Raw genomic sequence first — 8,179 nt, 5'->3', positions numbered from 1 at the left:
GACGACAGCCTTTAATCGAATGTGCAAACATGACTTTGATTTTTTATGTTCCCTTTTTTATGTCTTCATATCTTTTATACCCTTTTTATATTTTTCTCTTTTTGTGGTCGACAAGGGTGTTTCCCTTTGCTCCTACGTATTCCTCAATTGCGATGAGGAAATCAGACCTACGTAGTTCTTTTTTATCAAGTGATTCTTTTTACTTAAAAGGTGATCATTTTAAGGCGTTGGACCTTGAAAATGATCCTTTTTACTTAGTAAGAAATTGAAATGATAAACTTCAAAAACCTATTTTTATGGACGAGCTTGACTAGGCGAGTTGATTTTAGCCTTAGTTTCACTTTAGTTATTAGTCAATTCAATTAAGAATGAGAAATCCCAAAGAGAAAACGTCCGATTGATTTTTTGCTTTATTTAACTAAAAGACGTTTTTTTATTATTATATTATTATTTTACCTCTTTTTTTTTATTTCCAACGTGGTTACGGCACGACCGAACGGTCGGAATTCAGTTTAACCGAAGTTAACGGATAATACAATTCAAACGATTGGTGGAAATTTATTTTATTTTTAGTTTAAGCGAGAAATGACTTAAATAAGATGGCTTAAGCACGTCAAAAGGGGGTATAAAAAGTAAATAAAACGAGAATAAAAATACACGAAACACAATGTGGACCACCATGGGTACATAGAATGAATCGAAAAGCTTGGTTCGAGGTACTTACCCGTTGAAGATCGAAGAACGATGAAGAACGTCGAAGAACGGTCGAAACCTTTGCGAAATTCCTTACGGAAACGTTTCGGAAGCGCCTCGGCTTAGATTTTCTTCACGGAAACAATTTTTCCAAGCAAATTCGAAAGAGAGAGAAGTGCCTAAGGGGCTGAACCCTTTTCCTTCTTACTTCCTCCCCTATTTATAGCAAAATAGGGGAGATGCTTGCCGCCCAGCTCGCCCAGGCGAGCAGGGTTGCTTCCTCCAGAAGCAACAGCCTTCTGGAGGAATCTTCTGGAGGGCCCAAGTGGGCCTGGTTGCTATTTGCACCCCATTTTTACTAAGTACACCCCCCTCTACTTTTTTTGGTGATTCTTTTTTCGTAAAGTTACGGAAACTTACGAATTTCGTAACGATACTTGTTTTCTTTCCGCAATGTTACGGAACTTTGTGGATTACATAATCATCCCCTTTTTGACTTACAGAATGTTACGAAACCCCACTAATTGTGCAACGATGCTTCCATTTGATTTCCGGTGTGTCACGGAACCTTACGGATTGTGCATCAATATTTTCTTTTGTTTTTCGGCATGTCCCGGAATTTCACAAATTGCCTAATGATGGATGCCAAGCACCTTACAAGGACCAAACAAAAGTCGCATGTCATCAAGCAAAGGTCCCCGGACGAAATTCGGGTATAACAATAATTATGACCACATTGGCAAAATTTTGAGAAGTTTATATAGGAACTGGAGACCGCAGGTAACAACGTTGAGAACTTTAAAGAATCTTGATTCTACGTCTCTTGAGGAACTTGTCAGTACCCTCAAGGTTCATGAACAAGAACTCCAGCAGGATGAAGAACTCAAAAGAGAAAAGTATCTTGCTCTTAGTAGTCAAAAGAACATAAAGGCATCATCACCCAGAGAACAATTCTTGAGAAGTTTATCCAAAGCACTTAAAGTCGATGATTCATCTGATGATGAATCTGAAGAAGACTCAAATGAAGATGAACTCATCTTTATCCCTCATAAAATCCATAAGATGTGGAGAAAAAAGGTGAGTCCAAGTGAAGAAACTCCTTAAGAAGAATTCCTCGAGAAAAGAAGGATAAACACAAAAGCTCCATAGTTGCCTATGAGTGCAAAAAGCTTGGACATTTCAAGTCTGAATGTCCAGATCTAGAGAAAAGTCAAGATAATAAGAAGTTATTTAAGACTAAAGAAAAGAAGGGTCTTATGAGCACGTGGGAGGACCTGGACGACACCTCGTCTAATGAAGGGTCTGAATCAGACCAGGAAGATGAGGTAAACTTCAAGGACCCTAAATCTCTTAGAAAAACTTATCATAAGCTTTTATCTAACTCATCTATTCTAACAAAATCTTACAAAAACCTATGAAGAGATTTCAAGAATTTATCCAAAGATCATTTGAAACTTGAGAAAACCCTTTAGGATTAGGTAGACGTTTCACTAGATGATTTCACTTAGACATGTGAAGCTTTCATAACTCTTGAAGAAAAAGGGTCCAAGCTATGTCTTGAGATTGAGACAAGTGCCATGGAAAAAGCTACCCTTCTTGAGAACTTTTGGGAATTAGAAAACAAATTGAAAGATCTTCTAAAGGATAAAAAGGATCTGAATGAACTTCATAATCATGAAAAAAAAAAGATATGATCTTTGGAGAGAATATGCGCAAGCACACAAAGATTATGAAGACCTCAAATTGAGTAAACATAATCTTTGGGTGGAATGTGAAGAACACAAGAAATTTGTGAAATTCATGAATAATTAGCTTTTGAAGAATCAAGAATTTAAGGGTGAACCTCAAGATGTTGTCAAACTTCATGAGGAAATAAGAACCTTAAAGACTACATTATCCAAATTTGTCAATGGAACAAATAATCTTAACAAATTGTTAGGATACTAAAGAAGTTCTTCAAACAAATCAGGAAATGGATATGATGGAAAGGTATATGTTCATGATGAGGACACCATTGTATGTTATTTTTCAAGAAAAATTGGACACATGACGTACAAATGCTAGGATCGTCTTAAGAAGGGATCACTCAATCCCTTCATGGCTAACACAAATGGACCCAATAAGATTTGGGTACCTAAGAAAAAGGTTATTCCTATTGCAGATGTACTTGACAGCAAGAAGCAAACGCCTGCCATGGTACCTTGATAATGGTTGCTCACGACACATGATGGGAGAAAAGTCTATGTTCCAATGCCTGACTCCCTATCATGGTGGAACAACTCAAGAACCTTAGTAGTTGAAAAAGCTACTCGTATAAGATTTGGTGAAAATAAATCTGATAAAATTTATTAGAGTTAGATGTGTCTTTTGCAAATTTATGACTAGACGATAGCTCTATCGCAACCAGCTCATCAAGACAAAATCCAGAGATAGAAGCGTCCACTCAACAAGAAGTTCAAGTAGAAGTAAAAGAACCCACTAGACGTATCATGAGAAGAAATCATCTAGAAATTCAAATCATCAGTGATCTAATATATCATGTTCAAACAAGGTCATCACTTAGAACACAAGGACATACAACACTGGTTTATGAAATAGAACCCAAGCACATTGATGATGAAATTCAAGATGACAACTAGTTGAAAGAAATACAATAAGAGCTTGATCAGTTTTGGAAGAATGATGTTTGGGAGCTGGTCGCACTACCAAAAGGAAAGAAAATAGTTGTAACAAAATGGATCTTTCACAATAAACTAGACAAAATGGTAAGGTCGTGAGAAACAAAGAAAGGTTAGTTGCTAAAGGTTACTCATAGCAAGAAGGTATAGACTACAACAAGGTTTAGAGGCAATACACATCTTACTTTCATTTGCAACTTATAGAAATATGAAGTTGTATCGATGGGCGTAAAAAGCGTATTTCTAAATGGCTCAATCCAAGAGGAAGTTTATGTTAACAACCTCTAGGGTTTAAAAGTGAAACATTTCCTCAACATGTTTTTAAACTCAATAAAGCCCTATATAGACTTAAGCAACTCCTAAAGCTTGTTATGAAAGACAAAGTTTATTTCTCTTAAAAAATGGCTTTGAGAAAGGAAAGGTTGGCACAACACTATTTTGTAAATACTTTGTCAGCTTTTATAAGTGCAAGTGTATGTGAACAATATCATTTTTGGTGCTACTAATGAAATGCTTTGTGAAGATTTTTCTAAGTTGATGTAGACTAAATTTGAAATGAGCATGATGGGAGAGCTGAAATTCTTTCTTGGATTGCAAATAAAACTAATACCCCACCAAGGCATCTACATTCATCAGACCAAGTATGTGAAAGAATTATTGAAGAAATTCAACATGGGTGACGCAAAAGAGATGAGGATTGTTATGCACTCCACTACATACCTTGGACTGAACGAGGAATCAATGAAGGTGGACGGGACTCAGTACAGAGCAATGATTGGTTCATTGCTCTATCTCACCACGTCCAGGCCTAATATCATGTTCAATTTTTAAGGTTTCAAAAAGAACCAAGGGAAGTTCATCTAACTGAAGTCAAACACATATTCAGATATCTAATTGGAACTCCTAACCTTGGTTTTATGTTCAAAAGAAGAGAAAGTTTCAGACTCACAAGCTATTGTGATGGGGACTATGTTGGTGATAAAGTTGAAAGAAAAAGAACAAGTGGAAGCTGTCACTTTATAGGTGGAAACTTAGTGACTTGGATATGCAAGATGTAAGGCTCAAGTGTATTGTCCACTGCTAAAGGAGAATACATGTCAGTAGCAAGTTCTTATGCTCAACTTCTTTAGACAAAGAATCAGCTTGAAGACTATAGTGCCTATGAGATTAAAATTCCCATCTTTTGTGACAAAAGAACTGTTGTAAGTGTTTTGAAAAATCCAACATTGAATTCTAGAGAAAATGCAGAAAATAAACATCATTTTATAAAGATCATGTTGAAAATGGGATAGTGGACTTACAATTTGTACCCACTAATGATCAGCTTGTTGATAGTTTTACAAAACCATTAGCTAAAGAAAGATTGATTCTGTTAAGAAATTGTCATACCCTAATTTCGTTCGGGGACCATTGCTTGGTGGCATGCAACCTTCGCTTGATCGCCTCGAGGTACTTAACCCCCATCGTTAGTTAATCCGTAAAGTTCTGCAACATTCCGGAAGTAAAAAAGAAACATTGTTGCGCAATCCGTAAAGTTCCGCAACATTCCGGATGTCAAAAAGAGCATTGTTGCGTAATCCGTAAAGTTTCGCAACATTCTGGAAAGAAAATGGATGTCGTTACGGAATCGGTAAAGTTTCGTGAGATTTCGGAAAGAAAATAGCCAAAAACACAAAAATGGGGGCTAAACTTATCAAGATAGGGGTGTAAATAGCAATTCGAGTCTAGGACCTTCCCGAATATTTTGGAAGTTGGGTTGCTTAAGGAGGAAGCAACTGGGCGGCAAGCTCCTCCATGTTTTTGAAAAATGGTTTTCGAGGCTTCTGTAAAAATTCTGAAAACCTTGGGTAAGCATTTTTCACTTAACATTGGTGAAAGGGAAGAGAAAAAAAGATGAAAATCAAATCCGAAACACTTCCGTAAGGCTTCCGTAACTTTTTCGTAAAATACGATAAGGGGGGTGAACTTAGTAATTCGGGTGCGCTTAGAAATCTTCTTCATTAAGTCTCTGGGCGGCAAGCACCTCTCTTTTTCTTTATAAATAGGGGAGGGGGGCTGTTTAAAAAATACTCATCACCCCTTAGCTATGCATTTCGACTATTTTGGGCAAAAAACACGTTTTCGTGAAGAAAAATCGAGTCGAAGTGCTTCCGTAACGCTTCTGTAAGCGATTATGTGGAAATTCTTCATCATTCTTCACCGTTCTTCGTTCGTTCTTCATCGTTCTTCAGTCTTCAACCGGTAAGTTCCCGAAATCGAATCTTTCAATTCATTCTATGCACCCTTAGTGGTCCCTACTTGTTTTGTGCACTTTCACTTTAATTTCGCTTACTTTCAGTTTTCTTTTCTTCCGTTTTTAACGTGCTTTAACCATTTATTTAAGTCGTTTTCTCACCTAATAAATGATAAAATGAATTTCAACCGATCATTTGCGTTGTAATCTCGTTTAATCACTGTTCAAACAAAATCTAACCGATCATTCACGCTGTAATCTCGGTTAAACCAAAAAAACCAAATAATAATAAAATAATCAAAATATCTTTGAATAAAATAATCAAAAAATCAATCAGACGTTTTTCTTTGAAAGTTTCCTTGGATCAATTGATTAATAACCAAAGTGAAACTAAGGTTAAAATCAACTCACAAATCAAGCTTTGTTCGCAAAAAAATCACTAAAAACCATTTTAAGGTCCAACGCCTTAAATGATCCTCTTTGCTTTTATCGGTTAACATGGACCGTTCAAAAACATAAAATCAACATGTAGCTTTACCGCTTTTGCGAGAACTACGTAGGTCTGATTTCCTCTTCAATGGAGGATACGTAGGAGCAAAAGCCCCATTTTTGTCGACCTCGTGAGATGGTTAGAGGTCCAACGCCTTAGCTTTTCTCACCAAGTAAAATGGATCATTTTAAGGTCCAACGCCTTAAATGACCACCTTCAAAGTAAAAAGAATCACTTGATTCGCCCCTTTTGAAAGAACTACATAGGTCTGATTTCCTCATCGCAATTGAGGATACGTAGGAGCGAGGGAAACACCCTTGTCAACCACAAAAAGATAGAAAAGGCATAAAAAAACATAAAAATGTAAAAGGGAAAATAAAACAAATTGAAGTCATATTTGCACACTTGATTAAAGGTTGTCGTCCCTTGTGACGGACGCGTGGGGTGCTAATACCTTCCCCGTGCGTAAATACAACTCCTGAACCTTTCACACTTAAAGTTCATAGACCACACCTTTCCGGTTTTTCCGACGTTTTCCTCAAATAAACGTTGGTGGCGACTCCGCGCATTTTCCTTTCTTGGAAGACGCACCCGCGAGCCCCGCGTCGCCCTCCTGCCGAAAGGTAGGTTGCGATAGAAATCAACTTGGAATTATCTCTCTTTATGATTAATTTAATCTATATATGTCGTCCATTATTTCATCGAAGGATACATCGTTCACTGGACTTTAACCACACTCACAACGTTCAATATATAGACGGCATATCATGCATTTTAATTTTTATATATAAAGCATTGTGTTTTCATAACTAAACATTGTAATGCTTCATGTAGAGTCTGTTTTGGAAAGTAGGCCTAATGATTGTTTTTGAAAAAGCCAGAAAACCCATTGTAAAACCTTATTACTTCAAAACTCTTGCCATTACACTCACTTTGAAACACTTCAACTTCTTCTCTGAGGAAACAAAAGAGGAAAGTTGTTATCAATAACAAGAAACAAAAGAGGCTATCAATAAGCCCCCTTGGGTTGACCTGGACGCTATCAATAACATGAAACAAAAGAGGCTAGCCAAGGTCATTGCTAATGAAGACCAAGGTCTGGACAACTTCAGTATGTTGAGAAAAATTTAGAAGATCATGGTTGAGCAACAAAAAAGAAAGAAGACTAGAAAACAATCACAAAAGGATGAAGAAGAAGATGAGCTTCTTTCTAGGGAGCATAGGATGAAAAAAAGACATAAGACTGTTGCATCTGCCCCTATGCATCCACCGGCCATGACCTCAGTCCCACAAAGGTTGAAAGACCTAACTAAGACTGATGAAGATGATGAAGGACTAGTTCAAGTGGCATTGCAAAAGAGGAAAGTTGTTGCTCTAGTTGCCCTTGCAGGAAAAAGGGGTAAGAAATTCCAAGAAATCTCTGAACCATGGGTGTCTCTCATCCCTTTGCGATTCCAAGACATATGAAGACAAGGGCAACAAAGGCCAACCCAAAGATTGGTGACAAAGAATGGGCAGCTTCCTTTACTAGAAATAAGGAGGATCCAGCCTCTCCATCATCAGATAGTAAGTCCATAGATGACAACTCTATCTCTCCCCTCCACAATCATGCACCATTCACTCAATCGTGTCCACCTCCATCACCTCTTAATCTAGATAGATTTAGAAGGACTGTTCCAAGGGAACCCTTAACAGATGTTCAGAGGTAATCCTGCATCTGAGACCCCTTATTCTGATTTTTTATCTTATAAACCTATGACTAGGGAAACTATAACTATCCAAGCAACCGTAGAGATGAAACATGACTGTGAGCACACTTCGTCTGAGGCCTTTAAGGCTTTATTATCAGATGCCATAGTTCATCTTCCTACTCCATAATGGACTTGTCCAGTGCAGCTCAACTTTGTTAAGATGTCTCCTTACTGACTCGCACCTAGAACTCAACAACTAGTTAGACCATCTACGGAGGAGACCCTCACTCAAACGTGGTGTAGTCTAATCCACCAATTGAGCATCATCCTTATCCATATGCTCCGTCAAAGAAAGATAACGAAAGGCAGTACAAGCATTTTATAGATATTTTTA

This window comes from Glycine soja, chromosome 5 (assembly GCF_004193775.1).
Source record: "Glycine soja cultivar W05 chromosome 5, ASM419377v2, whole genome shotgun sequence".
Classification (NCBI taxonomy): Eukaryota; Viridiplantae; Streptophyta; class Magnoliopsida; order Fabales; family Fabaceae; genus Glycine; species Glycine soja.
This window is presented reverse-complemented; position numbering follows the sequence as displayed.